This window comes from Manis javanica, chromosome 16 (assembly GCF_040802235.1).
Source record: "Manis javanica isolate MJ-LG chromosome 16, MJ_LKY, whole genome shotgun sequence".
NCBI classification, from domain to species: domain Eukaryota; kingdom Metazoa; phylum Chordata; class Mammalia; order Pholidota; family Manidae; genus Manis; species Manis javanica.
The window spans coordinates 67223709-67249173 of NC_133171.1; the positions used below are offsets into that span (position 1 = coordinate 67223709).

General features: G+C 44.4%; 1 protein-coding gene across 9 annotated transcripts in view; it reads left to right on the forward strand.

The window, feature by feature from the left end:
- The window catches only part of ATXN1 (ataxin 1), a 415485-nt gene that overhangs the window by 330184 nt on the left and 59836 nt on the right, over window positions 1-25465 (forward strand). The window contains exon 1 of one of the 9 annotated variants that reach the window (XM_073224633.1): window positions 20466-20517. The exons of the other annotated variants lie outside the window; for them this stretch is intronic. The gene's annotated coding sequence lies outside the window, so the exon portion shown is untranslated. Of the gene's footprint in view, window positions 1-20465; window positions 20518-25465 lie in introns of those variants that run through there. 9 annotated transcript variants of the gene reach the window in all.

Genomic DNA, 25465 nt, shown 5'->3' on the forward strand with positions numbered 1-25465 from the left:
ATCAGCTCCTATTTCTGTCCTTTGATGTCAAAAGGGCTGGCGATTGACCATTCTTTATGCTCTTGCCAAGTAGGGGCAGGGAAATGCATCTGCTCCCTTCCTGAGTGTTAAGAATTCTCTTTTCAGGCCACAAAACAGGGTGGGCTACTGTCCTCGGTGACCCCACTATCCCTGTGCACCCTCCTCCCCGAAAGGCTGGGCTGGTAGGTGCTCTGTTATATCCCTTCCCACTGATACCACTCTGCCCTCCATCAGCCATGCCCACAGTTGCACATTGAGCCCTCTGCTCAGCATCGGTTCCTTCCTTCAACTGCCAGATGCTGAGAAGGTCCAAGAATTACTGAACTTCAAGAACTGTGTAGCAGTCTTAGCCCAGGAAGGTCAGAACCTCATCAGACAAACTTCAGTGCAAATAGAACATCTCTTCATCTACCTCACGGGCCACCTGGACTCACCCGGACTTGCCTAGAGTCACAGCGGACACACAGCTCTGCCCCTCCACTTGGGCTTTGAGTTACACACAATCCGGTGGTGGAAAGCGACCGATGTGAGACCTCAGAGCAGAGGTTTCTAGTCTAATGCCACAACTAGCTGGCAGCATTGTGCCCTTGGACATTTTAGTCATCTTACTTTTCCGCTTCAACTGAAGTATGGGTTTTATTAAGTGCCTTTCGATACCTCATTGAAATGACATGTAAGTAAACAAAATACTGTAAATGCAGTCATCTTCAGCACCCAAAGAGTGATACAGATATTTCTGGGAACATGTGTTGACATGTTCCTTAGGATAGACTGACCACGAGAAGGTCAGTGCACTCTTAGTGACATCAGTGAGTGTGGTATGGGGAGAGAAGCCACCGCCCTGCAGATGTCCACCCAGTTGTTGGTTTGCCCAGCTGTCTCACTCCATGCATTCTATTCAGATGATTTTGAATCATAAAGGCATAGCCTTAGGGGTGAATGTTTTGTGGAAACCTTTTAATAATGTACTTACTTCATGAACCTGCAGTTAAAACTTTGGAGTACAACGTGTAAACTTAAGCCAAGCGAACAGTCATTATTGCTACTTTCTCCGTGACCTCAGGCACAACCACATCATCTCTCTGAGCCATGACCTCCTCCTAGGTGACTGCCGGTCTCCTCCTGCTGTACACTTTAACCAATCTGATTCTGTTCTGCAGAATATTAAGGAGATTGAACATCTAGTAATGCCTTCAGAGGTTATAAATGCAAAATATTTGTTAGGTTTGAGCTCCCTGAGCTCAAGCTCATTGCCTTAAAAATAGAGGTGGCTCAATTAGAAGTTGACTGGGAGTGAATCAAAATAGGGCTTGCCAAGTTTCCTTTGCATTCTTGAAAAATTATTTAACTTGGGTTCTTTTTGGTATGATTAATTTAGAGAGAAAAAGAAGCCAAAAATTCTATTGACCTCATCGTTCCTCCAAGTGTGTGACTTCTTGTCATAATTTAAGGAAGGAAAACTATAGAGGGAGAAAAGGAAAGAGAAGACGAGGCTATGAGAAGGAGGAGTGGTCGCAGGACCTCAGCTTCCTCTGCATATAAAGCAAAAGGCAATATATCCCCAACATATGTTTACAGTCTTTCCCTTCCAAAGAGGGACCGCACATATAAAAGCTCCTCCCCATGCTCGTGATACACTGTCATTTCATGAGGAAGTGAGGGCAGAGGTGAAGCCCTGAAGTACAGCTGCCCTTCCCAGCCCCTGCCTCAGCACCTCTCCCCATCTTCTGCCTCTCCTTTAGCCTCCAGCAAGTTTATTGTCTTCATTGGAGTACTGATTTCATGAGTGTTTTGTAAAGGACATTAGCAAGACTTTGCACATGGGATGCATAAATATCAGCCAAGACTTAGGGACAGAAGGTGCTGCCGGGAGTCTGTGGTAAGGGGTGGAGGCAGGTGTTGTGGCTGGAGAGGAGCTGCTGTCCAGTCAGCAGGGCCACCAGCAACCTGAGGTGCTTCAGCCGCCAAAAGGAGGACTCAGAATAGTTGGTGAGATCTCTTCTAGAGCTAGCATTCTATGAAACCTAGGCTTAAACTGATTGTTTTATTGCTTCCTGCACTACCCATCTGTTCGATTTCTGTGCCTAGCTCCCTGAGAGCATTTTGAATTATAGCACACATAATTTCTGTCAACATGGTGCATGACATCAGAGTGAACACTGGGGAAAGTGTTGAGCCAGGGTTACCTGGAATTGAAAGGAGATAGGCTGGGAAATTAAAGGTGTTCCAGAATAATCTAACAACATGGATGGACCTCGAGGGTATTATGCTTAGTGAAATGAATCAGACAGAGAAAGACAAATACCATATGATTTCACTTATATGTGTAATCTAAAAAACAAAACAAATGAACAAAGAAAGCAGAAATAGAGCCATAAATACAGAGAACAGACTGGTGGTTGCAGTGGGGGTGGGTTGGGGTGGTCAGGGGCTTGGTGAACTAGGTGAAGGGGGAAATGTTGACATCTGGGTGATGGTTACCTGAGTGTATACACATGTCAGAATTCATCGAGCTGTACACTAAGATTTGTGCATTTTGAATTGAAGATTGTATGTACTTCAATTTTTTTAAAAACTTTAAAAGAAGGTGTTCTAAGGTAAAATACAAACTATTGCATTGTTCCTGGCACTATTAGTCATTTATAGCATACAGCTAGGACTGGGGGGGGGGGGCTTTTAATGGTATGATATAAACAGACGGCTCCTTAAGAGTAGAGACTTTAATCAACAAGTGATGATTAAGTTTTGTGTGCCTGCCATGGACTCACTAACCCAGAGCGGATGTCTCATCCACCACATGTGCTGAGCAGCCCCTGGGCCATGCACGTGCCACGTGGAATGGACTCTTACTCCAGGCCAAGGCAAAGGGTTGAGATGTGGGTTTTTGCTAACAGGTGCCATTTAGGATTCTGAGAAATTCAACAAATACCAGGACACCTTCCAAGCCTATTGCCATGGATTAATGTTTCAGATGCTGGATCATTTCATTAAATGAGGGAAGAATGTTTCCTAGACTAAAACTGGGTGACTGAAATGTGATTATTATGAGTACAAAGTACAGTGAAGTGTGCTTCCGGCTTGGACCTCTCCCAAGCCTGCACCAGGGCTGGCAGAGGAGCGACTAGGCAGGGAACACGGGACATGGATCAGGATGCTGCCAGCGTGGAGAGTGTGCATGTGCAGGGCTGGGACACAGCTTAAAGACTAGCTGAGGACCTTTGGAGGTGGGCACCACCCCTCCGGCAAGCGTGCCCTTCATAGCCCAGCAGCAGGCTGAGTGAGAGATTCTAAGCGTCCACATGTCCCTTAACCCAACATTTCGAATGGCCCATTGGGTCAGAGCATGTTGTGTCTAGTTGGGTTCTGGACCCGGGGGCGGCCGTGAGCCAGATGCCCTCTCGTCACAGGGGCTTTAGAGCTGGGTGGGGAGCATTAGACAGCAAGTCCTCCCAAAGGCCCATCCTGCGGGGAGCGGGAATGCAAAATGGGCCGGTATCTACTGGGTTCGCTTTCTCTGACCCTTCTCTTGTTATTTTCCTCTTAAATACTCTGCTTAAAGAACTCGCCAAGAAAAGATTTCCAGCATATGTTTTTCGGAGGTCATGTGGAAGCCAAGAATAATTGGCCTCATTTTTTGACTAAGGAATCATAAGTTAAGGGTATTTTTATTTGTTCCCCACCCCCAACCACAACACACACACACACACACACACACACACAGGCTTGGATCGACATCACTAACTGTCTGCTGCTCTGGATTCATATCAAGGAAGGACACACCAACCAGAGTTCAGTACATCATCCTCCCAAACAGTAACTTCCCTTTGTAATTTTATAGAATTTCAGCATTTTTTTTTCTCTCACTAGATGTTTAGAGCTCCCTCCAGTGTCAGTATTTTGTCATACTTATTTTAAGTTTTTTTTTAAAGCATTATTCCTTTACCCATATCACGGTGTCTCATTTCCTTTACCCTTACTGCAAGAACGGCACCCAGAGCCCCGAAATGCCCTGTGCACCCGACAGACTAGCCCTTCCTGCTGTCCGCCTCTTTCAGGACCAGGCAGTCTGGGGGGTGAGCGAACTGAAGAAGTGGTCAGAGGATAGCACTGACAAGGAGCTGCACAATAAGAGTGGTATGAAGGTTGCTGAGCTTAAGGAGCTTGTCAGCTTCCCCTCCTTAGAAAAATGGAAGAAACTTTACCTGTTGGCTAGAAAGCCAAAGCCCCAGCTCCATGCTTTACCTGCTGTCATTGAGGCAGCACTGTGTGTATGAGTCTGCTGTGGACGCAGAGGTCCATGTCCAGAGCTGACCGTGCCCTGCTAGGTTTGGGGCCTGGTGGAGTTCTACTTCATGCTAGGGCCCCAGTCTTTCTGCATCTGTGCATGTGTTTATATAGATACACGTGCACACACATACCCATATACATACATGTATATGTAATCAATAAGATGTTCAAAATCCAAAACATTGTTTTATTAAAAATTCTTTATCTACAAATTTAAATTTAGACCGAATCAAAACCACCCCCCTGACTTGGTTAGCAAGAAGGTGGTTTGGGGCACTGTGAAAATGTTTCTGTGGATGTACGATGTGGCTTGCTCTGGGTCAGCAGACACAGTTCTCGTGCATAATTGCATAGAAAGCTTAGCAGTTCTGCAGCCACTGCCATGGGGCACTGCCCTCTTCACTTTCTGCAATAACATGGAGCATGGCCAGAGCCGGGTCTGACGTCGGATGTTCTCTGCTCCTGCCTAATGTCAGTGAGAGCTGAATGCTGAATAAATGAGAACAGGATGGGTCTAGGCCCAGGTAAACAATTCTCATGTGAAAGAAGAAACAGCTTTCCTAATTTGTTCCAGCGAAGCCTTGCATGTGTTACAGACCTGATCCTAAGCAGTGGAGAGGGCCTCAAAAGTAACGGTCTATGTTCCTACTGCCTCTGCTCTTCGGTTGTTCTTGGCTTGTGGGTTGTGTATACGTGTTGTTAACCAGAAAATTGCTATAAGCCAGTTGCATCTCATTTTTAAAAACAAATTAGAAAAACCATAAAATCTTCCTGACCGATGTACACTGTCCCCATTCCACAGCACTACAATACAAGAGTAAAAAGAAAGGGGTATAGTTGGTGGTGTGGGTAGAGGAAACCCTAAACTCTAGGGAAATGAGTGACCGGCAAGTGTTAGAACCAGAAACAAATAACTGGCCACAGAGGGAGGTCTTATCTTCAACCACATGGTCGACTGGTGATTGAGAAAATGTGGCAGCCTGAGATTCCAGCCGGAAGCAATACCAGGGTAGAGCTGTTGGTCCTAAAGGGAGAAAAACACTCAGCCATGCTGGTGAGATTTAAATGTGGCATTTTTGTTGGGACTGCTGGGAAGTGAACAGTTAAAAGTCAATACTGATTTATTTTCCTCCTGAACCAGAGACTCCAAATGTTTCCATCGATGGGCACTCCTCCCACTGGAGATGAAAGTCTTACAGAGGTTGATTTTGTTGATGATCTAACCTTTCTTTGTATCAGCTTACCTACTACAGCTAAAGTAAACCTCTCAGCCACAGCTCTCCTGTTTCCATCCTTAAAAGCTTTGCAGCAATGCCCAATTCGTGTCCTAGAAGCAGTCTCCGCCGATGAGTAGTTCCTGCTGGTATATAAAGTGTTAAACTCTGATCGTCACCAGCTGTTTGACTTAGGGAGGTAGTAACTGGCCAAATATGACAACATGTTTCACATGCCTAATAAAAGAGAAAAATGACCCCCCGCTCACAAAAGCTCACTGTTCGTGAAGTTAGCTTCCTGCTTAGCTAACCAGATGTATTGTCCTGCTAGTTTAGCAGTTATGTTCCAGTTCCTCTTGCCTGAGTGTTCACGCTTTTATGAGAAGCTGGCAGAAGGAGTAGAGAGCACTCAGAAATCCCGGTGACATGAGCGCTTCGGCTGAGTTTTCTCTCCTCGGCTGTTCAGTACCTGCCACTGAGGAAACTCAGGGGTGAGGTGCCTCTTTGGAATGGCTTCCAAACTTGGATTCTTGTAGAAAATCGAATTTCTGTGAAGTGAATGCTTTTCCAGAAAGGATTGTATCCAACATTAGATATTGAGCACACTGACTTTTCCAATTTTCTTTCTTCTTTTTTTTTTTTCAAAAATTACCTTTCTGCTTTCCTGATTTCTTTTCAGGTTTAATTATTTTGCTTTTTGGGTTTTTGTTTGTTTGTTTTTCTGCAAATGGCATGCTTCTTGACTAGAAAAACAAAGATTCTAAAGTAAAGGAGGTGAGGCAGGTTTGGAGAGGAAGATACCGAGTTGTGTTTGGATGTTTCTGGGCTTTTTAGAGACAGAGAGGAGACAGATAACCAGACGAGACAGGAGAAGCGAAGCATGTGAGTCTGGAGGTCAGGGTCATGGGGGCCTCAGCAGAGATGAGGAGTCAGGCTTACAGTGGACGAGGCCGCCCAGAGCAAGCAGAGACCAAGGACAGGGGTCATGCTAGAAGAGGGGAGGCAGCAAGGGAGATGAAGAAAGAGTGGTCAGTGAGCTGACGATTCAGGAGAGTCTCTCATGAAAACACAAGCAGACTAGGGCACAGGAATTGAGCCACAGCGACCCCTTCTAGCCCTTCGGACCTAAGGCCCTCACTGAAATCCAGGCCCTCGGCTGCCCTGGCCTCAGACTCACCCTCCTATCTCTCCCCTCAACACAGAACCACCCTTTATTGGGAGAAGAGGTAGAAGTATCAGCCAAGGACAAAAGCACCCACAGGAAGCTTCTTCTCTGAAGCCAAGAGCAAAAGTCACCCACACTGGCCATTTTCAGTCCTTCTTGGGACTGAGTGAGTCATCCTCCCATTCAGAGGCAACCCTCGATTTTGTGCTAATTCCAAGAGGAAGGTGTACTCCAAAGAGGAAAAGCACCCCCACCAAAAAAGAAAAACATGTGGGCTCAAGGGTGTTTAACCTTTTGCTGAGGCACATTGAAACTTCTGCCGCCACCCTGGCAAGGTCCTAAGTCCCACTGTCTCCAGGAAAGGGGGTAACAATTTCTTGAACCCCTGAGTAGACGCACACAGTCATCTCAGATGTTGTATTGTATTAGTGGTGATAGCCAAGTGGTGGTGCAGAGGCATTTAAACACTCTTAATTTCCATCAATCTTCCCATTTTTATTAAGAACAAGTGGTGATTTCTCCATCTTGTTTGAAGAGCCATGCAAATGTGGCTTCAGAGCAAGTCTGACTAACCCCACTACACCCAGATGTCCCCCATCCAAGCAGCACCCCCTCTTGCTGCAGACTTGGAGGGTCTCTGCTCGATTTCAAGGGTTGTTTTTTTTTTTACATGGGAGCTGACATACGCATGTCAAGTATTTGTTTTAATATAAGGATACTTTAAAATAACTTTTCTAATCTTTTTTAAAAGGAAGGGACATTTTGACATCGCCAATAATATAATCTCAGAATATATATCTCAGAATAATATAATCTCAGAATAAACCGTCCCAATTTAGCCTTGTGGTAAATTCACTACATTGTCTTTATTTTTCTTTGTTTCCTTGGCTTGGCCCTGGTTCTCCCAGCACATGGAAACTACCAGGTTAGAGTGTTAGTGAACAAAAATGGCCAAGATACCCCACCCCAGCAAGAACAGACTGTGACCTTTTTTGAGCCTTTGGCTGACTTATAATTCTTGGAGCTCCTTTCTAATGCCAAAATAAAGACTTTACCCCCACCCCCAAGACTGTAAGCTCCTTGAGAACAAGAACAACGCAGTATTCTTCATATCTTGAGCACAGTCAGGTACAAAAGGGGTGTACCATAATTGTTTGATGAATGAATGGCTGTTCTGACATGGGGGTTGGGGGGAGTGGTGCTCACTGTTGTAAACAAGATTAAGGAGCCAAGAGTTCTCATGTAAGATGTCCATCCCTGTGGTCACTAAAGAGGCCAAATAGAAATGCCATCAGTCAGTACCCAGATCATCTGTAAAGGCTGCAAGCTGGAACCTTGAAGCAGTGAGTATGAACAAATGGCCATGTTGTCTGGACCTGGCTGTGAGGTCAGGAGAGAAGGGATTTCTGCTTGAGGCTAGAGGGACTAGTGGTGGGCCCTGCACAGGGCTGTTGTGGGGTGGGTGCCCTCTGAGCGGCTGCAGCCTGAATAGGGACTCCACCAGGGGACCCTGTGGAGGGCATGTTTGAGGGAAGATTGGATGAAGAGGGGAGCTGCTTTTTATAAGATCTGCATGATCGCAGGGCAGGGTGGAAAGACTTCATGATGCCAGAGCAGAAGGAGGACTGGAGGTTCAGGGACGGAGATGCTCGCACAGAGCTTCTCAAGCTTCCAAGAGCATCTGAGTCACATGGGCCCTTGCTGAAATGCACATACTGGTTCTGTAGGTTGTGCATCTCTGACAAGCTCTCTGGTAATGCTGATGAGGCTGGTCTGTGGTCCACACTGTGGGTAGCAGTGTTTCAGTTATGGAGGAGAAGGGTGTTGAGGGCGCCTAAGAAGCCTGCAAACCAAAAGATTGTCGATGGAAAATTCTGTTGTAGCTGATAGTTGGCCCGGGGTGGAGGGGGAGTGTTTAGCAGCATCTCTGGCCTTTGCCCACTGAATGCCATTTGTGACAACTAAAAATGCCTCGAGACATGGGCACATATCCCTTGGGGGACAGAATTGCCCCCAGTTAAGAACCAGTGGGTTGAAGGGAGAATTGGGTGACCCCCACCACCACCAATACATATCTACCTCCTGTCTTCTGCAACTGTGAGGCAGAAATGACTTAACACTGATATAGGAAGGCCACACACTTTTCATTATTTCAGTCTTCAGAAATGCTAAGGAAGTATTGCTTTTAATGTGACAGCCTGATGACTTTCCAGCATCCTCAGTAGACCAGCCCCTCAGCCCCACTAACTTACAGATTTAGTAGAGTAGGGAGATTTCTTTCCAAGAAAACATTGGCTAAGTAACCCAACATCATTTTAAATCATCACCACACACCCACCAAATTTGTGAGATAAAATGGAAACTCCGTGATCTAGTCTCAGGATGCCAGGATTAGTAATTCATTAATGGTCTTTAAGAATTTCTTGTATCCATCCACATGGAACTTCTCTTACATGGCTCTAAAATGCTTTCTAGCTACCAGGTCGGTCGATTAACAGTCTCAGAAATCCTGGCAGGAGTACACAGGGGGTTGATTTTTGCTGTTAGACTTATTTCTGCTCAGTGTGTTGAGAAAACACCTCAAGGTTTTAACCCTGGCTTGAGTCTCAGGGCTGAAGGAGTTTAATGGGCTAGCACTTCGTTTGTCCTGCGGTGGTAAACAGGCCGTGGAGGGCCTGGAGGCCCACGTTGTACAATCAGTTAAGCTTTCTTTTAAAGCCAAGGAAAACTTAGATCCAAACAGGATTTAGTCTCAAGCTAAGACAAAAATGTACATCATGTAGAAAAGTCCTCTCCAAGTGCTGCAGTTAATAAGCAGTGTTGTGTTTTTACTGGAAAAGCATGTATCTAGCCAAGCATTCTTCACATTTTTCCCAGGATTTAGTCATGAAATCATTTTAGACATATTACAAGGATAAAATGTGTATGTATCTGATAAAAGGAAACAATTTTTTTTCTCTTTTGCGCTGTAGCTCCCTGCAGATGGGGGAAAACAATCTGTATCACACAGACACATCCATATGTGTGTGTAGTTTGTTTTCCCCCTTCATGGAGTGTGTATGTGTGCATATAAAACAAACTGTACAGACACACACATACACAGACATGCATATTTATCTATTTTCACCACTGAGTACAAGAACCTGGCATCTTTATTCACTATTACTTCTAACTGTTTAAATTGGGTACCACAGACCTTCCCCTGGGTTTGAATAACTTAGATCCAAAGTATAGGACACTTCATGTTCTTGCCCGCGTGCCTACAGCATCTTTAAGAATTAGTCCAAGTGGTGTTTGGCTTTGCTTTATCTAGGACATTGCAGCAGTGTAGACATAGTTTCTGTGCATGGGCAGGAAGGGAACAGGACTGTGAGGGCCACCATCCCTAAACATAGGCGTGGGTACATCATCATTGGCCACATTGCTGACCAAAGGAACAAGAGGAGTGAACCCAGATGTTGATCATTTGAAAACAATTCCCACTTTCTAAACAGACTGACATAAAAGCAATAATCTGTGGCAGAGTTGAAATAATGCTGGACTTCTGATTTATGGGTTTGAGTCCTGGCTGTAACTTAGTAAATATATGACCTCGGACAGGTCACCTAACCTCACATTCCTCATCTGTTAAATGAGGATAATGAGATTCAGCCTGGTAGTGGTTACAGGGACTCAATCAAACAACCCACTGAATTATAGGGACATGGTGAGGGTTTATGCAAATGTCAAGTGGCATTTTTTTATTGCAAGTGTTCTTGTGTGAGTTCTCGCTGGCACACATACAGTTACATTTCTAAGTCAATGGAAATAGTAAATCAGTGCTCAATGATTTGGAAACTCTGGGTCATTCTGATTTGGTGGTATGTGGTTGCAGGTACGTGACTATATATATAGTGATGGAAAATTCTCTAGCTGTACCATCCTCCTCTTCAGAATTCTAGTTCTAACGTCCTTAGGAAAAAGCTGAAATGAATGTGTAGTGTGTGCTGAAAGTTTAGCTACTGGTGTGAGAATAACAGGGGTTCTGACTTGTAGCATTTCCTAATGTGTGTGATGTAAATACTCTCACAGTGACCAATTTCACACTCCAACATGACATCACCAAATATGAACTTAGTAAGGGATGCACAATAGCTCACCATTATAAAGTAGTTCCACTAAACAGGCAGATGTAATTAACTTCAACCATCTAGTTAATAGTCAAAGAGGGTAAAATAATTAGGGAATGATGAGCTTTTAATATAACCTGTTTAATTGTAAGTTTATGTAATTTTCTTTTTAATAATGGCTGTGTTTAACACTCGACTTGAAAATTTAAGTCAGCTCTCACCAGCCCATACAGGCTGGCTCCAACATGCCACTGTTTCTCGTTGGCTACGTAAAAACACAAAATTGTACTATGATTCAGCAAGTTCAGGACCATCCTGGAAAACCAACTTGGAAAATGCAGCCATAAAAGGCTTTTTATTTCTGTGAACTTTGGATGAGCCATCCATTCTTTGTCCACAATTTCTACTGTATCTGCCTTTGGCTAACAAAGTGAGTATTGTTTTATGAGTATGGTTTATGGATCTAGTTGCTAAGGTTAGTATTTGAAATAGTTTCAACTTTTTAGTTATTTTAAAGATACTGAAGACTTAAACACAGCTAAATTTTAGAGGATCTCTTACTCTCTTTGTTGGTTATTAGACAAGAATCTGGAAATATCCCAAAGAGAGAAGAATAATTTTTGATTGTTTTAGCTATCCTGAAAGGCCTGGGAAGAAGTGGCGCTGGGGACAAAGGTTTAAAATTTTACCTATGCATGATATACATGCTTGAGAAAGGAACCTACAGGCCACCTATACCTTCTCCATAATCAGAAGGTAATGTGATGGATACCTCATGTCTAACCAGCCACATTGCAACTGTGGAGAATTTGAGAAGCCTAGCTAGGAACACAGAGGGAAAAGAATCAAAGGCAGCCTTCATAATCAAAACCATCAGAACATCTAAAAGCCAAAGAAACCTCTATTTCAGATACTAAATTGTGAGCTTACTCTTAGGTGTGTTTCAGATCTTGGAAATGTGTAAGAAGACTGCAAAAATTTAGAGGCTCATGATATTTGGGCCAAGCATAGGTTAGAAAGGCAGAGGAGAACTACAGGAAAAGGGGTGATTCCATGTTAGAATCCCATGTTGAAAATGTATTGTACCGTGTGTAGATTGATTGCAAAAAAATATTTTTAATTCCATCACATATTCAAGCCAAATATTGCACTTTGTTCTCCTGAGCAGGACTTAAAACATGAATGCCATAAGCCCACGATTTTCGTACACACTGCTAACTAGTAGATGTATTTGCAGGCAAACAATGTGGTGGTAGAGTCATGCTTTTTAAAATAAAAGAATTCACCGTAATTCTCCTATCTCGTATTTATAAGTCATATGCTATTTTTGTATTGAGGACTTAAATGATCTTTTCGTAGTCTTAAAATAGATAGTCTTTATCAAGCAAAAATGGCAATAGGTTATTGTGTTTGCTTATGAATTCACGTAGATAAAATGTTGTATGAGTTCAAAGATTCTTGAAAGAAAATGGTTCTTATTTATTTTTGGTGTGTTTATATCATAGGGAACCATGTGACTTCTTAGGACAGTGACTCTCAAGATTTGTGTGATTCAGCATCACCTGGAGGGCATGTGAAGCCACAGATCGCTGGGCCCTCCCCCTGAGCTTCTGAGTCAGTAGATCTGAAGTGAGGCCTGAGAATTTGCGTTTCTAACAAGCTTCCAGGCGGGCATAGTGCCCCTGGCCCTGAGAACCCTGCTTGGAGAATGAGGGACTGGTGGTGCTAGAGGTAAAGAACTGGTTGAGAAGTGTCTAGCCAGTCAGTAAGCATAAGTGACCATTAACTGAACGTCAGGCATTCAGGACTCCAGGGGGCAGTAAGTCAGGCTTGTTAGAAACAGTATACAACGGGCACTCACCCTGTTGTACCTGCCACGAGCTTGCCCAGGTCCAGAGGTCTTTTAAGACTAGCCTGTGTCAGCTGGGGAAGCTGGGCCCTGTCTTTGCTCTCAGCAGCCCTCCTCATATGTCATGTCTCTGCCAGGAGCATTGGAATTTCCCCCAAACTGAGTGACCTGACAGCCACCTTCTGCAAAGAAAGAAGGCTGCAAGGCTGTTGCTGATTGCCGGATGGCATCGCCTCTCCTGCCAGCTAGGCAGGTAAAGCTTCCCGGCATTTTCTTGATCACTTCTGGAAACAATTCCATGTTTCCTTTGGGCAGGCAGAGTTTTCTGTCCCCGAACTTTGCTTCTCCCCCTCCCGAGCCCTCCCACAAGAGGCATCCATCCCACCGGTGTCACTGATTCTGGACACTGGCTGCAGTTTTCACTCTAGGAATCAATTCCTGGGCTGCTGGGTGGGGGAGACACTAGGCTAACAGAGCCCAGGTGGAAACATCAGGCTGCAGTGAAGGGCTCTGGCTTGTGTCCTCTAGGCAGCTGGGTCTTGAGGGCAGACAAGAGTCTGAAAGGGACCAGCAGCCTGGAGGCCACAGTAAAGGCCCTCTAGTCATGCACCTTCACACACACACTCCATGCATACAGGTGAGGTCTGGGGCATGGGACACATTGCTTTTCCAGAACCTTCCAGTGCCTCCCAGAGCTCGCATGCTTCCGGAAAACTCTCTTGCCAGGGAAGTTGTCAGGCTCCAGAGTTCAGTAAGAAAACCTGGGCTGAAACTGCTGTCTTTTGTGGGAAGGAACAGAAAACAAATTCATGAGTCATAGTTACACTTAAATTTCTTCTGTTACAGAGAAACATGTTATTTTTTTAAAAGTGGATCCCAAGCCTAGTTGATCAGAATCCCTTGGTGAATTTTTTAAAAATACCATTTCCTTGGTGCCAACCCCAAAAATCCACATTCCACAGGAGATGTGATTGGGTTTGTCTGAGAATCTCTGTTCACTGCAAGGCGGGGTGGTGATTCTGGTGGGCAGCTTAAGAACTTCTGACTGAACAAAGCCCAGTTTGATGGGAATGATTACACTGCTGCTGCATTATAGAAATTCAGAGGAAAGCTTCTTTTAAGAAACATAGTAATCTGTAATTATAATAGCTTTAATCTCAGTCGTGTTCTCTTTTTTTTCAAAACACATTCATTCATAGCCATTCCCCAGTGTTCCAGGGGGTAGATGGAAGGACATAGATTACTGACATCACTGTCCATCTGAGATCCTGCTACAGAGCAGGGCCAGAGCAGGAACCCACCCTTCCTGCTTCCTGTCTAGTTGTTTTCCACGCGACCATCTGCGTTGCTGGCTTTTGTGTGTATTTGTTTGCTTTTGATGACTTGAGTCTGTCACCTTGCTCTTTGTGAATGGATGAGTGCCATGGACCATCAGGGTGTAAGTGGAGGTAGGAAAGCCAACTGAAAACAGAGGCAGAAGCTAAGGCATACCCAGCCTGGGTCCTAAACTAAGGAGCAAGGTCAGAGTTCATCTCCTGGAGGGCTGAGCCACTATGGATATGAAATAAAATCAGGCATCTGAAAAGCAGATCAGTCCACAAGAGGAAGTTAGTTGCATGCATACTACACAGAGACGTGTAGGTGTGCATGCAAAGGCCCCAGTGGAGCCCAAGATCCAGGCCGTGGATGGTAATAGAGATTAGTCAGGAAGGTGATAGGCCAAAAGATACTGAAGACATAGAAATGAGAACACCAGAGTTCAAAGGTAAGGATTTCCAATGCCAGAAGTTCTTGGGAAGTAAAACAAGAGTTTGGGGTTATGGGTCAAGGATCTCATAATTAAAGTACTAGGTGGAGGTGGACTGAGTCTGCAGGTTGAGATCAGCTGCTAATTTAAAGTCTGGGAAGCTCAGATTAGCCAAACGTTACATATACATTGTGACATTGCCCTGAACAAGTCTCATTTTCCTCTCTTGTAAAATACAGAGTTGGCAAATTAATAGTCTGTATCCATTCCTTGCCGAAAAGAAATCTACTTTTGGCAAATGAATAGCAAGAACATGGCTCAGTGCAGTGAGTCCGTGAGAGGGTCGACAAAAGATCAGAGTGCACAAGACTGGAGCCCCAGTCCTGGGTCAGTGACATTACCGCAGGTGGCACCTCTGTTTTGGGGAACAGACTGAACAGATGGTTGCAGCGCAGTGAACACACCACAGACCCATGAACCGTGGGGGCTGAGCGCCCTCGTTTGGAATGGAGTGAATGCCGTGCCCATGTCAGTCATGGGCATCCAAATGTTTAGTTAATGCTCCCTATTGACCCGCCTCTCCTGGCTACAGTTGCTCTCTTTTTCTCCAGAAGGAAGTGAACAGGTGTGTCACATGCTAGCTTATTACCTGCCATGTAGTTCTTGTAGTGAAAGGATTGCCAGTAAACTTAAGCTCAGAAACCAAGACTGTTGCCTGCCCTTCATTCATCTGGTAGTTTCACAGCCCAGAGGAGACAGGGAAGGGAAGGGAAGGACTGTCAAGATGGAAAACAACTGGAACTGGGAAGGGGTCCACAGGAAATACAGCATGCGGTGCTTACCCCTTGACTTCCTCCTGCAGCTGCTTCTGGGCATGCATGTCTATGTGGAAACTCTCCATATATTTCCTACCAAGGAATTCTAGTTTCTTTTTAATCTACATACATCTGGCTCAGGAAAAGAGAAGGTTGATGAATGGTAGTTTAGTGAATGAAGTTAACATTGGTCAGGTGAGAGTATAATTGAAGTGGAATAGAAATTCTTCTTGTTTTGTTTTTAAAAACCATGATGATGATAATGTATTTCTTACAATCATTTATCTAGAGTTTACTTGCATATACACTATTGCTTCATTTTATCTCACTGCAAGCCTATGAAGTAGCTATAGATGCTGTAGATGCAGATAGTCTTAGGTTAGAAAGGTTTAGTGAGCCATAAGCAGGGGCATGAGAATGCTACACTACATTTCCTGAGGTCATGCACCTTCCACTAGCTGGACTTCGGTGAGAACTCATGGTCTCCTGGGGTCTCATCTTCACCTGATCCTACTGAACCACACCAGCTTTCTGGTACGGTACATAAAATGCCAGTAAAAATCACTTGTGAGATTCCCAGTGGTAACAAGAGCAGACACCTTTACAAGATGCATACTAGACCTGTTCTAATATATTTAATTTGAAATAGCAGAATTTCCCTGCACCCAAGTTCAAATATACACCACCCTGTGCTCTTGGGTCTGAAGAAAGTCCATGTGTCTTAGAGAAGTTGACATTATCTAGTGCCACTCAAAGGAAAATCCACTGGATCCTCCACTGTTGCCAGGAATTTCATGTGTTTTTATGTGAAGATTTGCTTTTAGGGAAGTTCTGTAGTTTGGTTTTGGAGGCCTCGGCAAGAAGTCAGTCAGATGCACGTAAGAGATTGGTACCATACCATTGCTACTGAGATGCTTCCTGGGACTGCAGCTGACAGCATGGTGCGGGGACCCACGGTCCCTTCCACGTGGGCTGCGGGCCTTTGCTCGGGAGATCCCATCAGTGGTCCAGGCCCTGCCCCAGCAGCTCCCTGTGCACACGAAGCTTTGGGCCATTGCCCCCCATGAAAACCAGGATTGTTGTTTAATGGTCAAGTCTGTGGACCTGGGGTTAGAGGGAACTGGGTTCGTATCTTGGTGCCTCCCCTTATTGGTAAATTGCTTCTTTTTTCTCTGAATGAGTTTACTCATCTGGAAATTTAAAAAAAAAAATAGTACCTACCACATTTGTTGTTGGGAAGATTCAGCTATGTATGAGATGTACACCACCTGGTATGCAGTGCTCGATAAATGTTGGCTATCAAATTATTACTGCAGATATCCTCAGATATAAGACCCTGACAGAGGGGGCCTGATAACCTGACTAGATGTTTTATGTAGACAGAATTAAATGCAGAGGGACCGTAGGACGCAGCCATCTGTTCTAGAGGACATTTAAACCACCAGTGTTTCATAGTTAAGCAGGCAGACTGTCCTTAGCTGTACACACTCTCTTGCTTGTCACAGTGCAATTAGCACCCCTGGTTGGTCCCAGCCCACCACATTCTAGTCATGTCCCCAAGTCATTGTAACAATACAGAGTCTCCCCTTCCTTTCTAGGCATCCCTGGGAGGGTAACAAGCTCCTGGGGTGACCATCACTGGCAAGGAATCTGAGCCGAAGTAGCAGGGCACCACCCCAAACCTAGGGGCCAGTCCAGGGGCCTTTCGCTCTGGGCATATGGAGGAAGAAGTTCTGGCCTCCCTACCTTCTCTGGTTCCGCACTCAGGTATATACAGTGCTTCCCAAGGGGCTGTAGCCAGGCTTTCTAAAAACCCTGCAGAGAGCAAGAGCAGTGCACTGATTTGCGTGGAAGGGAGCTGGAGGGCTTGCCTCTGCTTCATCTGTATTCACATGCTCTGAGCAGGACATTTGGTGACTTAAAGTGCTGATCTGTGACCACCACTGAGCCATTGATCTTTCTAATCAATATGTAATTCAAGGATTTGCTTGATCCCTGTTCCAGATGCATTTATTTAACAAAAGAACCTTTATTAAGCATCTCTTACATGTCAGGTGCTCTTAGACACATCATACTATCATGACTAAGACATGGCCCTTGTCTTCAAAGAAATAATAGCCTAGGTGGGAAACAGATCTCTGTAAAAGTGATATAAGGGAGTGGTATTCTGTTCCCATTTAGAGGCGTTCCATCTATTAGCTAAGGAGTTACGCTAATTGCTGTCTCTGTACATCATTTAGTTCCTAAAGTGCTGCATTTCTTTATTTCCTTTATTCTTGCTCCCAGTGTACTCCTTACAGAAAGTGTTTCTCTGTCACCAGGAGCTGTTATCAGTGTCAGAGACTCAGCCCAGTGGCCTGGTGCAGCTGGTCAGCATGGCTCAGGGAGTTGGCACAGTTGCTGTATTGACTTTCTAGAGGAACACAGCAGCTCCCCACCACAGTTGTTTTATCATAAATTTCTCCTTGTTTCTTTCACATAAAAGTTTTGTTGAGAACTCAGTCTGATCTAAAAGGGAATGTTTAAGATCTCAGCAGAACTATTCTAGCTATCTTGTGCCTTGCAAATATGTTAAAATGTTCTCAGCCACCTCCAGTCCTGAACTCCCATTTTTCATGGTTAACAGGCTGTCACCACTCCCCAGCAAACTACAGAGTGGCAGCCGGAGCAGTGCAGGGAACTCAGTGTCAGTAGCCTTACAAGTGGCTGATGCACTGTCAGCTCAGGAAGGGCAGAATGTCAAGGAGGAGTGATTGATGGGAACTTTGTGGAGCATCCTTCCCTTAATTATTTTTGCATAGATTCCTGAATTGTGGCTTCATTGCCAGAAAAAAAAAACAGTAATGCAGACTTCCGTAGAGTCTGGTGTGTATCATTGTAGGAGAGGACGATGCTTTTTCCCTTAGAACCTCAGTCTGCCACTACCTACAAGTTCTTTATCTTGTGGAAAATTAATAGCCTTCAGGGTGTAGGAGAGGGCAGAGACCCTAACCAAAAGGAAGATAGGAATGCTTGCTGTGATAATCAGATGATGAACAGGAGCCCTGGATCCAGAGGGAAAACATGTTTGTGATGAGCACATTATCAGGGAAATGTTGGTACTTACCTTATTCTTTGAGTAAGTCACGAGGTAATTCCCTTCTTTCATAAGGGCAAAGTGATAAATCAGAAAGTGTTATCAGGTGGAGAAAGTTATTCTTGTGTGTGTGTTCAAGAAGCAACATCAGCTGTCTTGAGTACCTGTTGTGTGTAGGGGATGGTAGAGAGCCTTCAGTGACAAGTTAAAATATTTTAGCTTTATCCTAGAGGTACAATTGGAAGTGAAAGCACTGGCTTAGAAAGAAGCTATCACGTCATTTCTCCTGTATCCGTGTGAAGGGCAACACCAAGCCAGAGGCCCCCATCCTGCTCTTCTGTCCGACTACTCAGTAACCTGGGGTGGATGCTGTGCAGTCCTCTCTCCTCCTGGCTCCTCTCCTCCTCAGCCCCTCCCAGCCAGAGCCCCACAGCAACAGTGTTGTGGTGAGCTCCTCCCGGCTGCTCTTCCCACCTGCCAAGCTGGGTCCCTTCCCACCCACCCCTCCCTCTGTGACCAGAGCAACCTTGTTCATACAAACATGTCGCTGCTTAACCCATCAGAGATTCTCAATGCCCTTCAGGAGACTTCTTGGGCAAGAGAGGGCACTGCTCACCCTTCCTCCCCTCCTGACACTTCATATTTGAATGTCCCTGGATGTGGCAAATTCCCTTCCATGACTCCACATGCCTTTACATATGCTCCTTCCTCTGTCTAGAGCACTTTTCTCCAATGGCAATTCCTGCATATTCTTCAAAACTGAATGTTGTTGTCACCTCCAGGGCATCCACCCTGACTTCTCCCTCTTGGTCTTACTGGTCTGTGCTGGGCTTCCCACTCATGAGACTCATCATGCAAGATTTTGACTGTCTGTTTTCCTGAACATGTCTGCATACTGGATACCGAGTTCCTTGAGAACAAAAACTGTGTCTTTTAGCTCTCCTCTTTCACATGTGACACAGAGTAGGCAACCAGTGAATGGATGAAATCTTAAGGCTGGGAATATATATGAAGAAATGCCACATATTTTAGATCCTTGCCATCTGTGCCATTTGTCCCATCTCACAGTCACACCATTCTAAGGGAGGCCACACATTGTTTTTAGAAAACCTTCTGGGGACTCACCCCATTTTTTTAGTTGTGATTATCTTAATATGGGGTCCATGTCTCAAACAATCAATGGAAGAGTATTTCTGAAAGCTTTGACTGTCATGGATACATAGAGAAAGTCAGAAAAAGTAAATGCATCTACAGAAGTATACGTAGAGCTTTCTGGGTGTCAAAAAGATTGAATAATCTTGCCATTCTAACTGTGGTACTGAAGTATCATTCTGTAAACAGAGTGAGGTGCATGGGTCCCTTGAATTATCTGGATATACAAAAATAGAACTTAAAGCAGAATATAGAGGGAGTAGAGTCCATGTAACTCGTGTAACTTTGGCATGACCATTTGAAAATTACTGGTCTGATGGCATTTGCTAGTTCTCTGTTCACAGATTAGCAAGGTTGCCCCAGAGTTTTTCCCTTTCTTGGCCCAAGTTGATGATAGTAAAGTGAAATACTCCATCCCTGGCATTGTGTTGATAACCCTTCTGATGACAGGTTAATCTTTTCTTCATTGGTCAAAAGAGCACCCCAGTCAAACTAATTTCCTCATGTATCAATCCTGTCATCCACCGGGCACAGGAATTAGGGCCATACCCATCTTTGTCTCCAGGTTACTAGCTGAGTGCCTGGCCTTTGGACACTACATGAATAAATTGTTTAGGCAAAGCTATTAGTGGAATGATCTAATGACCATAAACAGGAAAGTATGTAGGGGCACCTTGTATTTTAAGAATTATATTTTAATAAGTGGTGAATTATTTGAGCATAAATCCAATATTATCATCAATAATGGATGAAATATATCCAGTATTTACAATGAGCACAGAGCTTTCTGCTGCCTCTCCCGTTAAGTGAAAGATGAAATTATATAGTTTAAAGAAAAGAAAAGGAAATATAATTAAAAGTGCATTTAGGGGCGTAAAGAGTTTCATTGGAACAAGTTGGTCTGACAAAGCATTTCTGAAATAGAAGTGCTTCCAGTTTGTTCACATTAATGTGGAACGTGCTGCAAATAAAAGCAAAGAACTACAAATTGTTTAACATCTGCAGTCCTCTCCTGCTGTCACCTTTTCAGAAGGACCACTGCCATTCTCGTTTGGCCTGCTGTTCGTTGGGAGCCCAGAAAGGTGAGTGCTTATGCCGAGATTGGGCCACATGGCCCCTCGAGGGGATATACCCTGGAGAATGAGAAAGGGACATGGGAACAGCCAAAGTGCGGGCCACTAAGAGAATAGGGTGGGGTGGGAGGCAAGATGAAAGGCCACTGCCCTGAGCAGAATACGGGGAAGAGAGGTGTGAAAGGCTTTTAGGGGATCTTCTGTGTACAGGGCCACGTGGTGGTTCCCACTCCCTCATCCTGCCCTGCTCTCCATGCCTCCTTGGAAAACTTGGGCCAACACCTAAAAGCTTGACACCAGCTCTTCTTGGCGTCCGACTTAGGTTTCTTATAGATGGAACATGAATCAGGGAAGACCAGCCTTCATTTGGACGAAGGTTGACAAACAGACTTTGAAAGTCAGCACTAGCTTCTTTGCATTAAGAGTTTTCTTAGCTAATCCTTTTTCCAGAAAAATCAAAATTTCCAAGGGAATTCTTCATTCCTCTTTGGGTAAAATTACTAATAAGAGCTGATTACCAATTACTGTAGCCTGAATTCAGGCTGTTTGATTTATTTTGAATAAACTTACATTCCGTATAACTCATTGTTTTAAAGTTATACACATAGACATGTCTTAGATTAAATACTTTAATAATAATACTCCTTATTTGTCTGACCTTTGTAAACTTCTCCAATGAGTGGGAGGTTTGGTACGTATCTGAGAAATAGTGGAGAATGCTGTAAAGCCCCATGTGGATAATGTGCCTGATACTGTGGCCCATTCTGGAGAGAGGCAGTTCAGGTCATTGTATAATGCACTGATTAGCCTTTAGGAAGAATTCTGTAGTTGGGTAAGTGGTCACAATATATGGGGAGGAACTCAGTGGTGTTGGTCTGATCATGTGATAACTGAGTTCCAGTCACAGATGATGAAGTCACTCCTTCACACACAAGCAACATTATATGCTTGTATATGTTTTCCTGGGCTTAAATAGGCACCACAAACTGAGTGGCTTAAACAACAGAGGTTTATTCTCTTCTGTCATAGATCTGGAGACTAGAAGTCAGAAATCAAGGTGTGAGCAGGGCTGTGCCTGTCGGACAGTGCTAGAGAGGGATCTGTTTGAGGCCTCTCCTACTTTCTGGAAGTCCCTTAGCTTGTGGCAGCATGCTCCCGAGTCTTCCCTCAGTGTGTATGTCCATATTTCCCCTTTTTGTGATGACACCAGCCATGCTAGATTAAGGGCCCACCCTACTCTGCTACGACTTCTCTTTCATTTCATCTGCAGCAACCCTGTTGCAAACGCAGGCCCATTCTGAGTTACTGGGGTTCCAGACTTCAGCCTGTGAATTAGCCGGGAAGCAACTCAGCCCATAACAATGCCCCACAGGTGACGATTTTGAGGGTCAGGCTGAGGACTTGGGAGTCTAGCAGCCCTACAGTCAACAGAGTCCCCTTTGAGAACACGAGTATCAGGCATTTGTTGATTTCAGGTGACAGGGCCCTCTCGAGCCTGTGATGTAATCTCACACTCCCTCTGAGCTATTTATGGCCTACAAGCCTGCGAACATCTGAATGCGTGTGTGCAGAAAAGACAATCAGCCAGACAGGCTTCTACACCCACGTAAGAGCCCTCACATGCATGGATCAGCCACCCACTCTGATCCCCACGTTAGATCTGACATCTGAAATGTGTCTGGCATTTTCAGGTAGAGGAGCTTTTCAAAAACATCACGTGGATGCCAGTTCCTTACTCTGTCCCTGAAGCAGCCCCAAAACAGAGATCCAGACACAGGGACGTATAGGGATCTTAGACCAGAAATAATAAAGCCTCTCAGTAAGCCTAGAGTGAGGGCAAATTGTCTACAGCCTAATATTTAAATATTTTTAAGCTCAGATTTTGTAGGATTCATCCATTGGGCATGTAGAATAGGCACTCACTCAGATTTGTGGACACATGAGAAATGGAGTCTGTTCTCTGGGCATGGATCTCAAAGGTGCCTTCATTCGTCCCCTTTTCTATTCTGAGGAGGGGCAACCCAGTACGTTCTTCCTTGCGCCTCATTGCACCATCCACATGGGGTGCTCACAAGTCAGGGATGTACACCTGGGTTGCATCCTGAACAAAGAGAACAAAAATGCTTACATTGGACTATTATCAAGTGTCATGGAGAACACAAAGAAATAGAATTGATGGTGGGGCATTCTTCCAAATAGCTTGCATTATAAAACATAAAAATATTTGAGACAAATGGCAGGCTGGTGTTTAGTAAGTCATAAAGAGGCCCAGTGGCATAATGGAAAAGGCACTACTCCCAGACATAGTAGATTGGGATCCGAGTCCTGGATCTATGGGTTACATATTCTGTGACCTTGGGAATGTCCCTTAACCTGTCTGAGCCTCAGTTTACTGACCTGAAAAGTGGGCATAATGCCAGTCTTAAAGAATTACTATAGGTATTGAAGGGAATGATGTGTGTGAGCTTTGTAAGTGATAATATGATATGTCAATATAAGATATTGTTATGATGCAAGGCACTGAGTGAGGACAGGCCAGAAGAGAGGTATGGCTGGTAAATGTTCTGAGTTTCTAGGCCGAAATGGTCAAACAATGCATGTGCAGGAGTTAGAATTTGACCTGAGCTTTGAAGACTAAGGCCACCCAGATAGTCAGAGGGAAGAACGGCAGCCTGAGTAACTGTGTAGTTTGCAGTGGGCCAGCAGTGCAGGTGTGGGTGGGGGGCAGGTTCTGCAGTCAGAACAGAGGGCTAATGTGCCCAAGACCACTCTTTTCATCATGGAGGAGGCAGAAGGTGCTTGGGACTTAAATTTCTCAAATTGCGTCGATTGCTCACCTTTTACATATACACACTGTGATTTATGATGGTGCTTCATTATAACAAAGCTGCACCTCCTCTAGCCGGAGGACATCACTTGCCATTCCCTGAGCACACTGCACCCTTATGCTCTCAGTGTTTTATACATGGTCCTCCCCAGTGATTGAAATGCTGGCCTCTCTTCAGTGACTGCTCTTCTTCCAGGATCCAGCTGGATCCCATCTGCTCTGTCCACATCCCGACAGCAATCCCTGTTGCTGCCCGCTCTGCAAGGACACAACCCTTTCCTCTCTGTCGTCAGAGCGCTGTCCTCGTACATCCACTCCCGCAGCGCTGGGTTGTGTGCAGAGCCCTCTGATATTGGTGTGGGCTCCTGAAGAGCAGGGCGTGCAACCCAGGAGGGTGGGACTCTCCAGCATCTCCCGCAGCCAGGGCAATGCAGCGCGAGCAGGTGCTCAACCACTCAGGGACAGAGGACAGAAGGAGCCCTCTTCAACCTACATTCTTACTTTAAACAGAAAGGCAGGCCTTTTGCCTGTAGATCTTTACCAGTAGGAAGAGCATATCCTGGATGGCCATCAGGAAATGAACTGAGAGATGATGACAGTTGACTGTGATCACATGAGCTGTCAGCTGACTTGTCCACAAAAGCCTTTCAGGAGTGCGCCTTGTTCAGTCCCGTGGGATGGTTTTAAACTTAATGTCCTTTGAGGTCTACATATTTTTGGTTTGGAACAGAATCATTGATATGTTGCTCTTTATTTTGAATTGTAAATATGGTTTGTTTTGATTTTATTAATTAAACATGCAAGAATTTTTGTGGTATAATTCTTGCGGATACTGGAAATAAATTGGTAGGTGCACTTGTGTGGCTGAATGAATGAATGAATTATATCATTTAGAAAGTAGGTTGCTGGTAGATTTTGCCTGCAGGTATTTCTGTGCACGTTCCTCACCTTTCAAGAATGTCTGCAGTTCTCTACACAGAGTAACTTCCTTGAGTGAATGTAACTATGGTATGACAGTGCTTTTAAATTGAACAAATTGAAAGACAGGTTATTTTGAGACCAAAAAGTAGAATTTGGTGTCAACATTTGTTTAAACAAAAAAAAATGAATTCAGAGTTTGCCAACTAATTATTCAAGTGTCAGAAAAAATAATGTCAATGGCATTCTTCAGAAACTAATTTTGTATCCTTGGTTTTAATGAAATGAAGGGAAACTGTGTCTTGAAACCATGTTTATAAATTAAAAGGAAAGCGATAGGCTGGTGTGATTCACTTTTGTGAAGAAACTTTTGGAAGAAACTCAGTGTGTCCGTGGTGTCTCTCAGCCCTGTCCTCCTCCCTTCCAGCATTTTCTCCCTTCCCCAAGCCCCATGCCAGCTGTTTCCTTCACATCATTGCAATGTGGGGTTTATTTGGGGTCAGGAAGGGCACTGGGATTGGTTGAACCTACGGCCCATTTGAATTCATCAAGAAATGAGTTCTGCTGGATTAAGTGTGATTCTGTGAGCAGACAGACCAGCCAAAGTATAATCCCCACAGAGCCCAAGCCACATTTCTTTTAATTTCAGAAATGCTTTGGGCATGAAGGAAGGATTGAGTCTGAACTGCCTTGGGGTTTTGTTCAATCCAGAGTGTAATTTTCTCCTCTTTTGCCTACAGCCATTTCCTTAACAATACTGAAAGGACTTCTTTTCCTAATGAAGCATGAAAATTGATTGTATCTCACAACAGGTTCTTCCTCACTCTTAAGATATTAAAGATTTCACGAGTACCACATGAAGAATCTCTTCCTGAATCATTTACATTTTCCCCTTTTGTAGGCTTATGTAACCATGCAGAAAATCTAATAATAAGTGTGCTATTAGTGTGCTGTGTGCCATCCTGCAGGCAGCCGGGCCTGTCGGGGTAAGAAACACCAGTGCCCAGAGTGTGTGAACAGCCTGAATTTTCACAAGTATCTGAAGCAAAGTCCTATTGGAAATTTACAGCTGATTGGACAGAATCCATTTGTATCAGGCCTTTTTTCTTCTTCCCCGTTCAGTCTTATTTTCTTATGACAGAAGGCAATACAGTGGCTGTGAGCCTTTCTTTCACAACGTAATATATTTTCCAAAGTAAGTAACTTAAACTA